Genomic DNA, 19,985 nt, shown 5'->3' on the forward strand with positions numbered 1-19,985 from the left:
TTAAATCACCAAAATCTTTTTTCTAGATTGCCCCATAAGAGGAAACATTCACTTCATGTCCACCCTGTCAAGATCCCTAAGTAACTCAATCAAAGAATCCCAACAGTGTGAAAACAGGCTATTTGGCCCAAGAAGTCCACACCGCCACTCAGAACAGCATCCCACCCTGACTTACTCCCCTATCCCTGCATTTCCCCATGTCTAACTTGAACATCCCTGGGCACTATGGGCAATTTAGCATGGTCAATTCACCTACCCTGCACATCTTTGGGCTGCGGGAAGAAACCGAAGAACCCAGAGGAAACCCACACAGACATGGGGAGAATGTGCAAACCCCACACTGATAGTCACCCAAAGATGGAATCGAACCTGGGTCCCTTCTGATGTGAGGCAGCAGTGCGAACCACTGAGCTGCCGTGCCACCCTCCTTATTCTTCTATTTCAGTGTATACAAGGCGAGCCTGTGCAACCTTTCCTCATTAGACAACACCTCACTTCCGGATATGGCAAACTATCTCTGAACTGAATCAGAGATAATGGGAACTGCAGATGCTGGAGAATCCAAGATAATAAAGTGTGAAGCTGGATGAACACAGCAGGCCAATCAGCATCTCAGCACAAAAGCTGACATTTCGGGCATAGACCCTTCATCAGAGAGGGGGATGGGGAGAGGGTTCGGGAATAAATAGGGAGAGAGGGGGAGGCGGACCAAAGGTGGAGAGAAAAGAAGGTAGGTGGAGAGGACAGTATGGGTGGACAGGTAGGGAGGGGATAGGTCAGTCCAGGGAAGATGGACAGGTCAAGGAGGTGGGATGAGGTTAGTACGTAGGAAATGGAGATGTGGCTTGGGGTGGGAGGAAGGGATGGGTGAGAGGCAGAACAGGTTAGGGAGGCAGAAACAGGCTGGGCTGGTTGTGTGGTGCAGTGGGGGGAGGGGACAAACTGGGCTGGTTTTGGGATACGGTGGGGGAAGGGGAGATTTTGAAGCTGGTGAAGTACACATTGATACCATTGGGCTGCAGGGTTCCCAAGCGGAATATGAGTTGCTGTTCCTGCAACCTTCGGGTGGCATCATTGTGGCACTGCAGGAGGCCCATGATGGACTTGTCATCTAAAGAAAGGGAGGCGGAGTTGAAATCGTTCGCGACTGGGAGGTGCAGTTGTTTATTGCGAACCGAGTGGAGGTGTTCTGCAAAGCGATCCTCAAGCCTCCGCTTGGTTTCCCCAATGTAGAGAAGCCACACCGGGTACAATGGATACAGTATACCACATTGGCAGATGTGCAGGTGAACCTCTGCTTGATATGGAAGGTCATCTTGGGGCCTGGGATAGGGGTGAGGGAGGAGGTGTGGGGACAAGTGTAGCACTTCCTGCGGTTGCAGGAGAAGGTGCCAGGTGTGGTGGGGTTAGAGGGCAGTGTGGAGCGAACAAGGGAGTCACAGAGAGAGTGGTCTCTCTGGAAAGCAGACAAGGGTGGGGATGGAAACATGTCTTGGGTGGTGGGGTCGGATTGTAGATGGCGGGAGTGTCGGAGGATGATGCGTTGCATCCGGAGTTTGGTGGGGTGGTGTGTGAGAACGAGGGGGATCCTCTTTTTGGGTGGTTGTGGCGGGGGCGGGGAGTGAGGGATGTGTTGCGGGAAATGTGGGAGATGCGGTCAAGGGCGTTCTCGACCACTGTGGGGGGAAAGTGGCGGTCCTTGGAAAACTTGGACACCTGGGATGTGCGAGAGTGGAATGCCTCATCGTGGGAGCAGATGCGGCAGAGGTGGAAGAATTGGGAATAGGGGATGGAATTTTTGTAGGAGGGTGGGTGGGAGGAGGTGTATTCTAGGTAGCTGTGGGAGTCGGTGGGCTTGAAATGGACATCAGTTACAAGCTGGTTGCCTGAGATGGAGACTGGGGGGTCCAGGACAGTGAGGGATGTGTTGGAGATGGCCCAGGTGAACTTGAACTTGCGGAAGGTGTTGGTGAAGTGGACGAACTGTTCGAGCTCCTCTTGGGAGCAAGGGGCTGTGCCGATACAGTCATCAATGTAACGGAGGAAGAGGTGGGGTTTGGGGCCTGTGTAGGTGCGGAAGAGGGACTGTTCCACGTAACCTACAAAGAGGCAGGCCTAGCTGGGGCCCATGCGGGTGCCCATGGCCACATCCTTTGTCTGTAGGAAGTGGGAGGAATCGAAAGAGAAGTTGTTGAGGGTGAGGACGAGTTCAGCTCGGCGGATGAGGGTGTCGGTGGAGGGGGACTGGTTGGGCCTGTGGGACAGGAAGAAGCGGAGGGCCTTGAGGCCATCTGCATGCAGAATGCAAGTGTATAGGGACTGGACGTCCATGGTGAAAATGAGGTGTTGGGGGCCAGGGAATTGGAAGTTCTGGAGGAGGTGGAGGGCGTGGGTGGTGTCACGGACGAAGGTAGGAAGTTCCTGGACCAAAGGGGAGAAAATGGAGAAAGATAAGTGGAGATGAGTTCGGTGGGGCAGGAACAGGCTGAGACAATGGGTCGACCAGGTCAGTCAGGTTTGTGGATTTTGGGAAGGAGATAGAAATGGGCCGTGCGGGGTTGGGGAATAATAAGGTTGGAGGCTGTGTGGAAGGTCCCCTGAGGTGATGAGGTTATGAATGGTGTTGGAGATGATGGTTTGGTGCTCGGGGGTGGGATCATGAATAAGGGGGCGGTAGGAGGAGGTGTCGGAGAGTTGGCGTTTGGCCTTGGCGATGTAGAGGTCAGTGCGCCACACTACCACTGTGCCACCCTTGTCCGCGGGTTTGATGGTGAAGTTGGGGTTGGAGCGGAGGGAGCGGAGGGCTGCCCGTTCTGCGGGGGAGAGGTTGGAGTGGGTGAGAGGGGTGGAGTGGTTGAGGTGGGTAATGTCTCGACGGCAGTTGGAGTTGAAGAGGTTGAGGTAGGGTAGGAGGCCTGGGGGTGGTGTCCAGGAGGAGGACTTGTGTTGGAAGCAGGTGAAGGTGTCAGTGGAGGGAGGGTTAGGTTCCCGGTTGAAGAAGTAGGCATGCAGGCGAAGACGGCGGAAAAACTGCTCTATGTCCGACCGTGACTGGTATTCGTTGATGTGTGGTTGTAGGGGGACAAAGGTGAGCCCCTTGCTTAGGACTGACCGCTCGTCCTCAGTTAGTGGGAGGTCTGGGGGGATGGTGAAGATTCGGTCGGGCTCAGTGTGGCTGTCTTCTCTGGGGTTGCTGGCTGTGGAGGCTGTGGGCACAGCGATGAGGTCGTCGGCCGTGGGCGGGGTTCCATCGGCTTCGGCCGTGGGCGGGGTTCCGTTGGCGGTGGGAGGAGCGGGGTGGGCGGCAGCAGCTGCGGTGAGGGTGGTGTGTGTGGTGTTGTAACAGGAAGTGGAGGCGGTGACTGCAGTAGCGGTCCCGGAAGTGGTGTGACCAGCGGCGGCGGATGTGATGTCATCGGTGGGGTCTCCGGCCGTGACCTCATGGTCAATGGCGGCGGGTGCATCGTGGGGGAGGGGCAGGGACAGGCTGGGGATTTGGGAGGTACAGGAATCCTCTTGTGGGTGGCAGGACGCAGTGAGTTTGTTGTATTTACGCATCCCAAAACCAGCCCAGTTCATCCCCTCCCCCCACTGCACTGCACAACCAGCCCAGTTCTTCCCCTCCACCCACTGCATCCCCAAACCAGCCCAGACTGTCTCTGCCTCCCTAACCTGTTCTTCCTCTCACCCATCCCTTCCTCCCACCTCAAGCCGCACCTCCATTTCCTACCTACTAACCTCATCCCGCCTCCTTGGCCTGTCCGTCTTCCCTGGACTGACCTATCCCCTCCCTACCTCCCCACCTATACTCTCCTCTCCACCTATCTTCTTTTCTCTCCATCTTCGGTCCGCCTCCCCCTCTCTCCCTATTTATTCCAGAACCCTCACCCCATCCCCCTCTCTGATGAAGGGTCTAGGCCCTAAACATCAGCTTTTGTGCTCCTGAGATGCTGCTGGGCCTGCTGTGTTCATTCAGCTTCACTCTTTATTATCTCTGAACCGAATATCTTTCTTGAAATAAGGAGACAAGTTCTGTACACAATATTTCATATGCAGTCTCAGCACTGCCTGGTTTCACCAATACACCAAAGTGTAGCAAAGCTTGTCATAGCAAGTTGTTCTTTGTCACTCAAAGGGACAGATACTTAATGTGGCCATAGTCAGCAAAGGGCCAAAGACCCACCCCTTGAAGTTCCAACGCAGAAATGTGTTCTCTCTGCCAATGGAATTATAAGACACAGTAAACATTGAACTTAAATTAGTGTGAGGCTGTAGATGATGACTTTGGGGAAGATTATGGAAAAGCATGACCACTAGCCACTTATCATTTGCTGCAGGATTGAGGCAGTGCTAAATCAAGTAGCTAGGCAGCAGGGTCAGGTCAGAAGTCACACAACACCAGTTTACAGGCCAACAGGTTTACATGAAACACTAGCTTTCAGAGCGTTGTCCCTTCATCAAGTGAATTTTTCAATAATTCCTGGTTTTACCTCAAGTGAATGAAGTGGAGCTGGTGCCCTACACCCGTGTCTCTACCTCAGTTAGAAGTAGCAGCAATCTAACCACATAAAATTGAATTGCTTCTGCTTGGACACACATTTCTGTGTATAAGTCACAGAAACATAGGAAATAGGAGCAGGAGTAGGTCATTCGGCCTTTAGATCTCCACTATTCTTTATGATTATGGCTGATCATTTAACTCAATAGCTGTTCCTACTTTCCCCCCATATCCTTAATCCCTTGAGTCCCAAGTGCTGGATCCAACTCCTTGTTGAAATCAAATAAATGTTTTGATCTATGGTAGCAAACATCACAGGCCCACTACACTCTGGGTGAAGAAATTTATCCTCATCTCAGTCCTAAACGCTTTACCTTGTATCCCTGGATGTGGCTCCTGCTTTTGGACCTTCCCTTATTGAACCTCTCTAGCCAATGTTCCCCAACACAAGCTCCCAAAGCCTGTACAATTTGTGCTAATGCTTAATAGAATGAATGAATTTCAGTAAAGTCTGAATTATCTGTATAAAAAAAGTTGTTTGAATATCAGTAATCAATCAATTATTCACTGTGTCTGCTTTGCAAGGTTGCAAGGAGAGGCAGAAACATTTACTTCTAAATTATTAATTTAGTATAAACTTACATAGCAGCAAAAAAAATAGGATAGTTACATATCATGCTGTCAGCAATTTGAGTATTACCAATTTTCTTTACAGAAGTATATCTTTTTGTGGTAAATGATAAACTTCACATCTTTGTAAACATCTTTCTGTAGACATGCTGAAACAACAATTTCTATGGCACTAATATTCCTTTTCTTTACAGCAGGGATAGCTTTCATTGTCGTCTGTAGTAACCAGACAGACTGATCGCCTGCTTATTATTGAACACCTCATGGAACCTGATGAAACAAAAAATAGCTGTGTCCTACAGTGGACAGCCAATTCGCCTTGAAGAGTTATTACACCAGCTACCACGTGCAAATTATGCCCACTGTGTTCAGTGAAACAATGAGCTCAATCTCCCCATCCCAATAGCAGTGAATGCTGAGACCGGTACTGACATCAAATATTGCTATGGCACTGAAACTTTTGGTAATTGCAGTTATGTCAAAGTAAAGAAGCTGTGGTATCCCTCAATGTCCTCCAGAAAAAGAGTACACTGATCTTTAAAGCAGCAGGGGCCAATAGGTCACTAATTTGAGCTATTTTCCTACAACTTTTAAATGAGAATGATAATCAGGCAGGCCTCAGCATGTGGTCTTAAATGGGAGAGTGGGTAGTGAAGGAGGTTTGAACCTCCTACTTGGAGATCACCTAATCAGCACACTCCAACCACACGGAGGGCAGTTAAAATAACTTAGTGGCTTTTGATAAAGAATATCACAAGCTGAGTAACAATCCAGGCCTAAACTATCTAAGGTTCTGAGGAAGGGTCACTCGACCTGAAATGTTATCTCTGATTTCTCTCCACAGATGCTAGCAAACCTGCTGAGCTTCTCCAACAATTCCTGTTTTTGTTTCTACGCTGTCTACCACAGTTAGTTAGGTGTTAATGCTAAAAAGTTCCTTTCTCCCAACCCCAGCACCAGCTCCTCTGCAAACACTCTGGCTCCCCAGCTCCCCTGGCTTCACTTCATGCTCTCCACTTTACACCTACCATTCATGTTCACAATAATATATATGGCTTCCTTCAATTTGAAAGCATTCTTAATTCCCTTAGATATCCATGGATGGTACAGAGGCTTTCTATCTCAATAGAATATCTACTTGGTGTTTCAAAATATCTACTTAAATATCTTCCGCTGCTGTTCATCCACCTTTTAATTTGTGTTCCCACTCTACTTCAGTCGATGCTGCCCTCATACCCTTGGGAACTGCCTTCATCTAGGTCTAAGGCACTATTCATAGACTCAAGTTTCTCATTTTCAAACTGAATATGAAATTCTATCATATCATGATCACTGTTGCATTAAGGTCCCTTTTTTATGAGATCATTAATTGATCCTAAAATAAAACAAAGAACGGTGTCGCTGGAAATATGAAGCAAACAAAAATGCAACCGCAGGAAATGCTACACTTGTCCCCACACCTCCTCCCTCACCCCCATCCCAGGCCCCAAGATGACATTCCACATCAAGCAGAGGTTCACCTGCTCATCTGCCAATGTGGTATACTGCATCCACTGTACCCGGTGCGGCTTCCTCTACATTGGGGAAACCAAGCGGAGGCTTGGGGACCGCTTTGCAGAACACCTCCGCTCAGTTCGCAAAAAACAACTGCACCTCCCAGTCGCAAACCATTTACACTCCCCCTCCCATTCTCTTGATGACATGTCCATCATGGGCCTCCTGCACTGCCACAATGATGCCACCCGAAGGTTGCAGGAACAGCAACTCATATTCCGCCTGGGAACCCTGCAGCCATATGGTATCAATGTGGACTTCACCAGTTTCAAAATCTCCCCTTCCCCTACTGCATCCCTCAACCAGCCCAGTTCGTCCCCTCCCCCCACTGCACCACACAACCAGCCCAGCTCTTCCCCCCCACCCACTGCATCCCAAAACCAGTCCAACCTGTCTCTGCCTCCCTAACCGGTTCTTCCTCTCACCCATCCCTTCCTCCCACCCCAAGCCGCACCCCCCGCTACCTACTAACCTCATCCCACCTCCTTGACCTGTCCGTCTTCCCTGGACTGACCTATCCCCTCCCTACCTCCCCACCTACACTCTCTCCACCTATCTTCTTTACTCTCCATCTTCGGTCCGCCTCCCCCTCTCTCCCTATTTATTCCAGTTCCCTCCCCCCATCCCCCTCTCTGATGAAGGGTCTAGGCCTGAAACGTCAGCTTTTGTGCTCCTGAGATGCTGCTTGGCCTGCTGTGTTCATCCAGCCTCACATTTTATTATCTTGGAATCTCCAGCATCTGCAGTCCCCATTATCTCTAAAAATAAAACAGAAATTGCTGGAGAACTCAGCAGGCCTGCCAGTTTCTGTGAAGACAAAATAGAGTTAATGTTTGAAATCCAGTGACCCTTCTTCAGAACATCTAGAGATCAATTTCCACCATTTCCACCACTTCCAGCAGGATTTCACCACAAAATGTATTTTCCCCTGCCTTCTCGTATCAGCATTCCACAGAACAATTTCCTCTATGATGCCCCAGTCTATTCCATCAGTCCCATAAGACCATAAGGCCATAAGACATAGGAGTGGAAGTAAGGACATTCAGCTCATCAAGTCCACTCCTCCATTTAAATCATGGCTGATGGGCATTTCAACTCCACTTCCCTGCACACTTCCCGTAGCCCTTCCTTACGCCACGCATAACTTCCTCCCACCACTTCCTTACTCCACGCATGGCACCAGGTAGTTGTAGAAGGTTTACCATGCTCTTTTACTTCTTTCCTCCTCACCTGCAGGGGCCCAAACACACTTTCAACATGAAGCAATAATTCACTTGTACTTATGTCAATCTGGTCTACTATAATTGCTCCTCACAATGTGGTTTCCTATACCTTGGCAAGACCCGACACAGGGGGAAGGGGATAGGGTTGGGGAGGGCAATCCTTTTGCAGAACACACCTACTCTCTCCATATGAACGACCCTGAACTTCTAGCCAATTTCCATTTCAATATGTCCTCTTACTCCCATGCTAACATTTTGTCTTAGGCCTGCTGCCATGCGCCAACAAGGCCCAATGTAAGCTGGAGGAATGATGTCTCATTTTATGTCTCGGCACTTTCCAGCCTTTAGGACTCAACATTGAATTCAATAACTTTTGAACATGAACACTTGCCTCGATTTGCATTGTGCCTCTACCCCCACCAACACCCTCTTGTCAGTTGCCCTCTCCAAGTTAATGCTAGTGAACATAATGATTACTGCCCATACTAGTACTGCAGCTTATTTCTTTATTTATTACTCAGTCATAAAATAGCACCAGGTTACAAACAAAGCTGCCTCAGCCTTACCTTGAGATTCGGATATTAGCCACATTGGTGAAGGAGAGCTGGCCAGGCTTCAGTCACTTAGCTGGATCGATCTTTCTTCTCTAAACTCCAAGCTCAGTGTCCTGCTCCTGTGATAGTCATTCCTAGTTATGTTGCTTATGTCTTTGAAACACTTATTTTTATATGTTTTCTCTTGGATGTTTGACCTCTGCCCAAGAGTCTTGTGAGTCCAAGATTATCCATTCAAGAGTTATGCAGACAAGATACATTGCTTTCATTGTCTTTCCTTCTGTCTTTGATTTAGTTTGGAGAAACACGAAAGCCAAGTAGTGTTTTAGCAGTCCTTGTTACCAGATTCCTGCTTAACAAACATTGCCTGGTTCTGCCTTTGTACAGTAGGCCATTGTTCCAGTGCAGTTGGCCTATTGTTCCCATCACCTTGAAGCGTCTCAACTGTTAACCATTCTGGTACAGTGTAAGAACTAAGATGTAGCCATACGGCCACACCCTTCAACCTGCAAGCCCCATGTCTTGCTTCCTTGGGTTTGCTGTCAGCATAATCAACCTATTTTCAACAATGCCCAGCTATTATGAACTGCTTTTGCATCAAAAATCAATCCTTTATGACTGTGCCTTGAACTAAGCCAATCCAGTACAGCTGCAACACTAGCTTCATCCTAATAATGTACCCCATTGACCAAGTAGGTCCCATGTACAAAAAGCAATTAGTGCGCCATCAGTCTACTTACTCCCTGTCATCTGTAAAGTAATGGAAGAGGTAACCAACAATGCTTTCAAGTTGTATTTGCTTAGCAATAACCTGCTCACTGATGTTCAGTTTGGGCTCGGTTATCTTCTACTGTCATCACAACTTTGATTCAAACATGGGAAAAAGAGCTGAATTCCAGAGGTGCGGTAAGAATGACTGCCCTTGACATCAAGGCATGGCATCAAAGAGCTTCAACAAATTGGGAGCTGGGGGAATGTACTCCGTTGGTTGGAGTCATAGCTGGCACAAAAAAACAGTGGTTGTGGTTGTTGGAGGTCAATCATCTCATCTCCAGGACATCTCTGCAGGAGTTCCTCAGGGGAGTATCCTTGGTCTAAACATCATCAGCCGCTTTATCAATGAACTTTTCTCAGATGTTTATTGGTGATTACACAATGCTCAGCATCATCCACAACTGTTCAGATACTAGAGCAGTCCACGTCCAAATGCAGCAAGACCTGAACAATATTCAGCTATGGACTGTGAAATGACAACTAACATTTGAGCCAGATGAGTGTCAAGGAATGACATCTCCAAAAAGAGGGAATATGTATTTCCACCTTTGACATTCATTACCATCATATTGAATCCCACAATATTAACATCTTGGAGGTCACCGACACTCAGTACCTGCAATGTGTATACCTACAAGATGCACTACAGTAATTCACCAAGGCTTCTTCAAAAACTATGACTACTAACATCTAGAAGGCCAGCAAAATTATGGAAACATCATCGCTTGCAAGTTCTCCTGTAAACCACTTACCATTTTGACTTGGAAATATATTGCCATTCCTTCTGTGAACCTCAGGCAAACTCCTGGAATTCCTTCCTAAGTGCCATGGTAAGTGTACATTCACCAAAGGACTTCAGTGGATCAAGAGGACTGCTTACTACCACCACCAACTCCAGTGCTCTGGAGGTCAGGTAAAAAATGTTTGCACAGCCAGCGATGCCCAAATCAAATGAATGAACTGAAAATAAGCACTGCCTGTATCCTTTGCTCTGGGCTCCCCACCAATGTTCCATTCACTCCTCTTTTCCTTTTGACAATAACTACAGTACAATCATATCCTTGCTTCGTTGTGAGTAAACATAATGGTGGCAGAGTAGAATGTTCCAGCTGGAATTCACCTGCTCCACCTGTTCTTTCCCTTCTTCTCTTTTGCTTTTCTCTTTTCTGGAGTGTTTTTCTTTAACATTTAACTTTTTAAACTTACTCGGATGGGGAATGGAGGAGGTGACTCCCTGACGGGAGGTGAGTCCCAGATTGGAGGCCAGCGCAGGGAGGTAAGTCCCGGACTGGAGGTGACGCCTCATCTAGTGAAGCCCAGGGTGGTGTGGAAACTTGGCCCTGTGCGGCGTGGAGGCTCAGTGCTGGCATAGACTGGAGTGAAAGGAGTGTAAATCGAGTACTTCTTTTTAACCTTTTGATTCTTGCATTGGACTTTTATTTATTATTCTTTCAATTTTGTACCAAATTCTTAAGCATCCGTATCTAGCTATCTTGTACTTAAGATACTACCATAAACGATGACAGTGCAAACTCCTCACTGCAATCATTTGAGTATGCGTGACAATAAAGCGAACTCAATTCTAAAGCTAATTCATTTTGAAAGAAAATCATGGCCAGAAGTCAAATGGTATAGGTTATAGTCCGACAGGTTTATCTCACTTCACCTGATGAAGGGACAATTCTCCGAAAGCCCGTGATTTCAAAAAAACCTGTTGGACTTCCGCCCTTGTCCACCCCAGTCCAACCCCACACTTCTATGTCAAAGAAAATCATAGGAGTCAAAACAATAACTTTTGCTCTCTTTCGATGGATGCTGTCAGTCCTGCTTGATTTTTCCGACACGTTCTGTTTTTATTTCAGATCTGTAACATGCGTAGTCCTTTACTCTAATCGTACCTTGCTTAAATTCTGGTTTGTTTATAGCAGTTCCCATGGCTTGACAACCCCACAGTGGTCAAGAACCTTCGAGATGGCAGTTATGTCTCATGGGACTGAACCTGAATTCTCTCTGATTCTACATGAAAGCAGAGTGACAGACCTATTTATCACCCTGTAAGCCCCCATCAACATTTGATTCAACAACTAAATTGGCAACATATAGGTTTTAACTTATGCAAAGCAGAGGGTATATTAGTTCCTCCTTTCCTAACCAACTATCTTAGATCAAATTTCTGCCCTACAGCACAGGATTGGGATCTGGCCACGAAGGGCTATGATTGATATGTTTTTCAAAACATCTTTCCTATTTCTCAATGACAGTATCAGTAAAGGAGTTTAAGAGCAGCTACGTCTCAGCAATATGAATTTTCAGCCTCCTGCTCCATATCATTCACTAATACAGTGAACAGCAGGAGTTCCCAATCATTAGTTTCCTCTTGATTTTTGTGATGAATGTAATACATGCAAAATAGTTCATGCATACTTTCTAACTCCTGTGAATCAGTCTGTGTAACCAAGCTTTCTTTCTTATGAATTGCTTTACATTATCAATTGTTTCTGTGGATAGTCCCTCATCTATTTCACTCCTTCATTATTACTATGGGCTCTTATTGAAAAGCACAATGCAGATCAATAAAATAGTCTTGCTCAATTCACTCACAATTACAATGAGTAATTTGACTGTGTTCTTTTTTACTTTCTTTCATTGATTTCTTCAAAAATCCTTCATTAAAATCATCCTATATGTACTCTTCAATGTATTGTGAGAAGTATCATGGGTTTATCTACCTTCCAAAGCCAACAAACAAAACTATTAATTGTATTTTCAAACGGGCTCTCAATTAAAACATCAGTATGGCCTTTGGCATATTTACTGCTTTGCTTTCATTTAATATTGTGAACAATCACAATATACTCTGATAATTTATGACTGAGAATTGTGAAGGGAATATTAATACAGCTGAATCCACAGTGATCAGGTTTCTTTAATTAATGCCAACAAATTTGAATTGCATGAAATTTTCAGAAGCAAAATTTGTGCAATCCACGGTTTTGGATTTTTGTTTTCCATATTTAAAGAAGAATCAACCTTTATTCAGGTGTAGAAGAAAATGTAACATCTTAAAAGTACATTGAAAGATTAGCTTTTCCAAACTTTCACCTCACAATTGTATAATGTAAAGGCAAAGTTCTTTTGACAGTCATGCATGTCATGATGATTAACTGGCAAAATAAAAGAAACTTTATAATACATGTCGTATTTTAGAATTGAACTGTTTGATGTAAAAAGCTTTTCAACTGAATGGTAAAAGCCACTCTAGCTCTACATCAATGTGATTTCCATGTACTCTTGATGGCTTTTAAATAGACCTGCATGGTAAATAGTGTCTGGCTATACAGTGTAAGCATGGTAACTACACGATCAAAGATCTGCAGAGCATACTTATCGTATAAACTTGTCGTTATAGTAAATGTTTCAAAGAAATAAGAGATGCACATACTTTGTAGATTTGCATGCAGGTAAATAACTCAGAAAGTGTGTTCAAAGCGAAAGAAATATTAACTGAAAAATATTATATTCACTTCTGTTATTTGGACAAAGATTGAAATCCTGATTTTGGTTTCTCGCGGTTGACGGAACTTTCCAGGTTTGGGATGGAGGGGAGCAGCAGAGTGGAAGCATGATAATAAAAAAGGCTTTATACTTTGAGGAGTAGCTAGCACACTTTATAGCCAAGAATGTCAATGCGGAATGCTGAATGACCTACTTGATGCTTGATGAGAGAACGGGTTATCTGAAAATGGCTGGACAGGAACTTGGAAAAGGAGGGGGCTAATTCGATTATCATTCACATGTTGTTGGAATAACATAACATAGGCAAGTACAGAGAGGCAGTCCTGCTGAGAGATTAGTAGGGATTATGCTGTAAATTGCAAGAGACTTTGGAATAATTTTGGGATTATTACACAAGCCACCTACAAATTGGCATAGGAGCTGAAAGATCAAAGTAATTAAGATATGATGAAGGAGTTTATTTGGGAAAGAGGTATTCCTTTACATGAGATGCTGGCACAGGTTCTGGGACACAAAGGAGCTGTGTCAATGGGATGGGTTGTACCAGAATGAAGGTTGTTCAATCTCAAGGAAAGGGGTAAACAGCGAGATGGCGAAAAAAAATTTCAACTCAGGAAACAGCTGGAGGGATCTACAAAAAAAGTGTTAGCAGCCTAAATACAAACTAAATGGGGCAGGAGAGCAGGCTTGCGAATAAAATAATGTCATTGCCAAACAACTAAATAGAGTTATAGATTAGAAGGCTAAAATGATGGTTAAACAGAAAAGTGGATGCACATCCTTTAAAAGAAACCAATTGTCTGTACAACACTGTGCAAAATAAAATAGGAAATCTGGAGGATATCATGTATTGGGAGTAAACAGACATCATAAGCCTTCCTGAAATATGGAGGAAGAAATGTCAGGGAATTAAACATTGTAAAGTAAAGATCACCGTAGTTTTACCAGACCACAGGGGTACTTTTTCATTAGAGAGAGATGTTTGGTAGTGTGTTTAACCTGGGGGTCACCATGCCTCAGGCATTGAGAGAGGTGAAGAGAGAAAGTCCTTTATGGTGATGGTGTGGGAATTAAAACCATGCTGTAGATATCAGTCTGTACAAAATAGCAACTAACCAAACCCCACAGCACAGAGTACAACACAGTTAGAAAAGATCAATGGCAAATTGAAGAGCTATATTTAATGGGGTCGATGTAACATCTGTAGAACAAACGGATATAACTGTCAGCATGGCACAATTAGAATCTGTATGAAAATAGATAAAAAACAATGGAAGGTCAGTCAATAGGTGATCTAATGGTGGAAGGGAATTGGAGCAAAAAATGTGCAGATAAAGTAGCAAATTGTTTATAAAATATGAAATAATATTGATATTGAATAATATGAAACATCAACTAATCTGATATTAACGAGACTCGAAGAGACAGGTAAAGGGGATCATAGAATATATTCTACACTAGAGACAGACAAAACATTAAAAGCAGCCACCATTTAAAATCAACTGCTATTTGTCAGGAATAATTTTCAGAAGTTGGCCAAACTCTGCTTGCCTGTGTTCCACTAGTGGTGGAAAATCAAACATACATGCATTGTGACTTTAGAATGCATAGGGTTGCAGACAATATAATCATGCATCCCCAATCTGTAAAACTGTAAATGTACCTATAGATTTGGAGTCATTGCATTTGAATTTCCAATCAATTTCTAATATATTCAATTTCTTCAAAACGCTAATGCTGTAGAAGCTGTTTTGATTAACAAGAAACTGACCTAATATAATTGGGATTTCTCCACTGAAATAATCTTCTTGTTGACTGTTCATGGATTTGTTACAATACATAAGAAAACGTAGATTTGGGGAGGGACATTTTATCGTAATCTTTGCTATGGGTATGATTTTTGCTTTTTGTTTGAAGAAAAACAGCCAGCAATGGCAGCACAGCACTAGTAAGTATGACTGTGATACTGATTTAACACAAGGAAAGAGATCAGTCACTTAAGTAAATTGATTTGTGAGTGCTAAAGGGGAATAGAATACTGTTTTATGCAAATTTGTCAAGGTTACAATTAACCATTAACATAATTTGTGTGCCAAAGAGTCACTGAGGTCTACAGTACAAAAAAGGCCCTTTCGCCGAACGAGTCCATGCAAGTCAAAAACATCAACTCTAATTCCAAAACATCTTCTAATTCCATTTTCCAACACTTAGCCCATAGCCTTATATGACTTGGCTTCATAATGTACATCTAAATACTCACTGAATGTAATGAGGGTTCTCTTCTACCACCCTTCCAGGCAGCGAATTTCAGATTCCTGTCGCTCTCTAGGTGAAATGCTCTTCCCTCACATCCCCTCTAAGCCTCTTGCCCCTTGCCTTAAATCTATGCCCCTGGTCATTGCTCTGTCCATCAAGGCTCCAGACATACTTTCTAAATGAAAAAGTGATTTATCTGCATTTCAATAAATCTAGGCCACAGTATTTGCTGCTCATAAAAATGTCCATTCCATACAGGTGAGACCAAAAGCAAATTGAGCAATTGCTTTACGGTGTACCTATGTTCTACCTGCAAAAATGACCATAAGGTTCTGGCTACCTATCCCATCAACACCCACCCTGTTCCCTGGTCAACATTTGTGTCTCGGGCCTGCTGCTGTGCCCCTGCAATGTTCAGCGCAAATGGAAGAGCATCATGTCATTTTCTTTGTGGGTTCCTACAGCCTCAGGACTCAATGTTGTGCTCCAGAATTTTAGAACCTGAAATTATTCTTCATTGTCCTTTAGCCAGCCCCACAGCCCTCTCATGATATGGGCTGCTTTCAGCACTGCCGACCCATTTTCACCAACTTATGGCCCCATTGTCAGCTTTTCTTTCTCCTGGTTTATCATTCATCCCTTTGTCTGGTTAACTGTCATTCTCTCTCTGGACTTCATCTCAGCATATCCATTCACTCCTTCCTTTAACCACAACACCCCTGTCTTCAGAATCACCTTTTCCATAATTACCATCAGAGTTAAAGAAGAGTCATTGGATGCCACAATTTAACTCTGTCTTCTCTAGACAAATGCTGCCAGACTTCCAGCAATTTCTGTTTTTGAACCAGCTTAACCTCTCTGCTGTTAAACTCTATGCCTCTGCTAATAAAGGAAAGCATCCCTTATGTCCTGTTAACTGTATTATCTACCAGTTCAGCTACCTTAAGGGGCTGGTCCACATGCGCACCAAGATCCCCGTGATCCTCGCTTCTTCCCAGGGTTCTAGCATACATCATGACCACTTCCTCCAACTTGAACCATTCATCTCAAGTCTTAGAGATATCAGAGGGAGGTGTGATTTTACCGATCTACAATATGGGACTTCTAATCCATTATCTAGGAAGCCCAACAAGGGAAGTGTCACTTTTGGAATTATTGATAGCAGAGTCAAAGAAGATAAAGGGAACAAAAGTTGGGCACCTTATGGACAATATGCTGATAAGCTAATATAGCTAAGATGTAGAGAAGGAGAAAAGTATTTGTTTAGTACACACTTTAAGAATGCTCATTTTGATTGGGCTCAGAATAAAATTTGAGAAAAAAAGAGCAAAAATCACTGGCAAAGATCAATGTCAAACAACATCTAACATTTAAATTGTCCTAAGTTAAAGGAAGTTAACATTTAAAACAGTGTGCAAAAGAATGCAGGAGAAACACACTTAGCTGAAGAAAAAGAACAAGCTAAATCCAAATGAGACTTTATAGATGAATTAAGACAGAAGGAAATAACTGAGAATTGAAAAGAGGCATAAATTAAACAATGTGAAGAGAGCATAATCAGAGAGATTGTAAAAAGATTGGGAGAGAAGTCAATAACAGCAAATAAGAAGGCAAAGAGAGACTATGAAATTAAGTTAACAAGAAACATGAAAAGTAAAATATTTTACTTGAGCATCTGTAAGAAAAAGAAAGCAATAATGGGAATACATTTCTTAAAGGGTGCTTCTTTACTTCAGCATTTATCAGGACGATGCTTCAAGTAAGGAATAATACAATAAGTACACGTACATATAAAAAAGGAATGCATTGAATAAAGGAAACTAGCTCTCAAATAAGTTAAAGGATTCTAGTCCAGGTGAATTGCACCCTAGGACGTTGGTTTCAGAGAGCTCGATATAAAATTGAAAGGTGGAGCCTCTAAAACAGTAGTTTTAGGATTATTCTCAGTTCCACTTGCTGGTGAGTATAGAAATAATAGAATTGAGCTATGAAGTTGGAAGGCTGCCATTGGAGGGTGGGCATTGGATTTCTTGCACATTGGCACTGTTTCTGGAGAAGATGGGATCCGTAGACCCTGGACGGGACTGGGATAAATATCACGCAGGGATATTTGTTAGTCTTATTTGGCGGGTGGGGGTGCGGGGCGGTGGTGTTGATCGGAAGGGCAATGGGGATCTGAGGGAAAATTCAGTATAGGGAATGGAAGGCAGAAACTTATCGAGTGACTCTAAAAGACAGAGGAAACAGGCACAAAAAAGGGAGCAGTGCAGGAATACAGCTGTATTGAAAGGATGAAATGTACATGTAACAAGTACAGCAAATAAAGCTGAAGGCACAGATTCACAGATGGTAGTATGATATCATTGCTATAATGGAAATTTGGCATAAAGGGGGCAAAATCACAGCACAACATCCATGGATACAGAATTTTTAGGTAAGATAGAGAAGCAGACAAAAAGTGGCTGTGCAACATTAGTGGTGAAAGAATGAACTACATCTATGAGGAAGAGTGATATACAAATGAGGTGATAAGGGTTGAGCTCAGAAACAAAAAGTGACATATACACAAGTAGGCATGAACTACAGGCACCTGACTAGAGGAACAAATATGTAAGCAAATGTCTGAGTGGAATAGCAGTCGGACAATAATAGCTGAGGACTTCAATTACTCAGATATTGATTGCGATGTGAATAGTGTGAAAGGAACAGAATTACAAAATTGATGAACTGCATTCAAGAGAGCATTTTTAGCTGCGGCCTAACAAGCCCACTGAGAGGAGGTGCTTTCTGACATTTCAACTTTGGAAATGAAGCTATCAAGCAGATAAAGTAGCAGCGAGTCTCCATTTTGGAGATAGTAGTCATAATACAGTTGGATTCAAAACCTTTTAGGAAATGGACAAAGATATAACAGGAACAAAAGCTTGAAATTAAGCTGATGCAACATTCATTCAGACAAGAGATGATCTGACAAAAGTGGACTGGAAATGGGTATTTGAAGAAAAATCAATGACAAATCAGTGAGAGATATTCATTAGACGACATGTCCATCCTGGGCCTCCTGCAGTGTCACAATGATGCCACCCGTAGGTTGCAGGAACAGCAACTCATATTCCGCTTGGGAACCCTGCAGCCCAATGGTATCAATGTGGACTTCACAAGCTTTAAAATCTCCCCTTCCCCCACTGCATCACAAAACCAGCCCAGCTGGTCCCCGCCTCCCTAACCTGTTCTTCCTCTTCACCTATCCCCTTCTCCCACCTCAAGCTGCAACTCCATTTCCTACCTACTAATCTCATCCTGCCCCCTTTACCTGTCCATCCTCCCCGGACTGACCTATCCCCTCCCCACCTCCCCACCTACACTCACCTCAACTGGCTCCATCCCCGCCCTTTTAACTTGTCTGTCTCCTCTCCACCTATCTTCTCCTCTATCCATCTTTGATTCATCTCTCCCTCTCTCCCTATTTATTTCAGAACCCTCTCCCCCTCCCCCTTTTCTGATGAAGGGTCTCGGCCCGAAATGTCAGCTTTTGTGCTCCTAAGATGCTGCTTCGCCTGCTGTGTTCATTCAGCTCCACACCTTGTTATCTCAGAGATATTCATGAGGCATGATGTTGTCTATATATATTTTAGGAGATTCTATGGGCACAGTATCAGCATGTTTCCAAAAAGGAAACAAGGTGGTACCACCTAATCAAGAGCTCCGTGTTTATTCAGAAGCAGGCAGGGCAAGATAAAAAGGAAAATAGAGCTCATGAAAATCTTAAAATACTTGAGGAAGCTTAGAGTATAAGACCATAAAACATAGAAGCGTAATAGGCCATTCGGCTCATCCAGCTTGACTCACCATTCAATATAAACAAGGATAATCTTAAAAGATTGTTGAAAGTATAAGAGTTACCTTAGAAAAGAAATGAGGAATGCAAAGAGGGAATATGAAAAAATACTGTTCAGTGGGATTAAGGAAAATCCATAGATTGTCAATCAGCACACGAGAGCAAAAGGATGATTAAGGAAAGTGTTGGGCCTATTAGAAATCATAGAGTCATAGAACCTTAGAGTACAGAAGATGCCCTTTGATTCATCAAGTCCGTATTGCCAAATGTATACTCCTACCAATTCCCACTTTCATACTCTATGCCTATAACCTTGAATAATGTGACTCTTCAAGTGCTTGTCCAAGTAATTTTTAAATATTGCGATGTTTCCTGCCTCAGCTGGCTTCCCAGACAGTACATTCCAGGCCCTGAACGCCTACAGGTGAAAACAATTTTCCTCATAACCGCTCTAAACTTTCTGCCTTTCACTTTAAAATCATGCTCCTTTGTTTATTGACCCTTCAGCTAAGGGAAACAGCTGCTTTCTATTCACCTTATCCATCCCTTTCATACACCTTAATCAGGTCCCCCAAATTACATGGTGACTTGAAGTTATGGGCAGGGTTCTAAATGAATAATTTGATACTGCCTTTTCAAAGCAGGGGGATGATGTAAACATTCTGGCTAAAGCGGAGGAGTATGAAATATTAGCTCAAATAAGCAGCATGGGAATGAAAGTGCTGGAGAGACTATGATGGTGAATAATTATGAGGGCTGCATGAATTCTATGTTTGGCTGTTGAAAGAAGCCAGAGAGGAAATTGGGAATACTGTAAAGATTATTTTCCAATTCTCAATAGATACAGACAAAGTACCAGAAGATTGAAGATCTGTGAATGTTTTAAAATTACTCCAAAAGAGCGTGAAGGATAGACCAAATAATTGTCGGCCCGTTTTTCTGACACTGAGATGGGCAAGTTGCTGGAATTAGTAATGACGGTTAGGATTAACTGCCACTTGGAAAGGCATGGATTAGTCAAGGATAGTCAACTTGTTTTTGTTCAGAGAATTTTCTGTTGTGCTAATTGGGAGGTGGAAATGTGCCAAATGGAATTCAACCTGGAGAAGTGCAGGGTCATGCATTTCAAGAGGGAAGCAAAA

Source organism: Stegostoma tigrinum, chromosome 3, assembly GCF_030684315.1.
Source record: "Stegostoma tigrinum isolate sSteTig4 chromosome 3, sSteTig4.hap1, whole genome shotgun sequence".
Taxonomy (NCBI): Eukaryota; Metazoa; Chordata; class Chondrichthyes; order Orectolobiformes; family Stegostomatidae; genus Stegostoma; species Stegostoma tigrinum.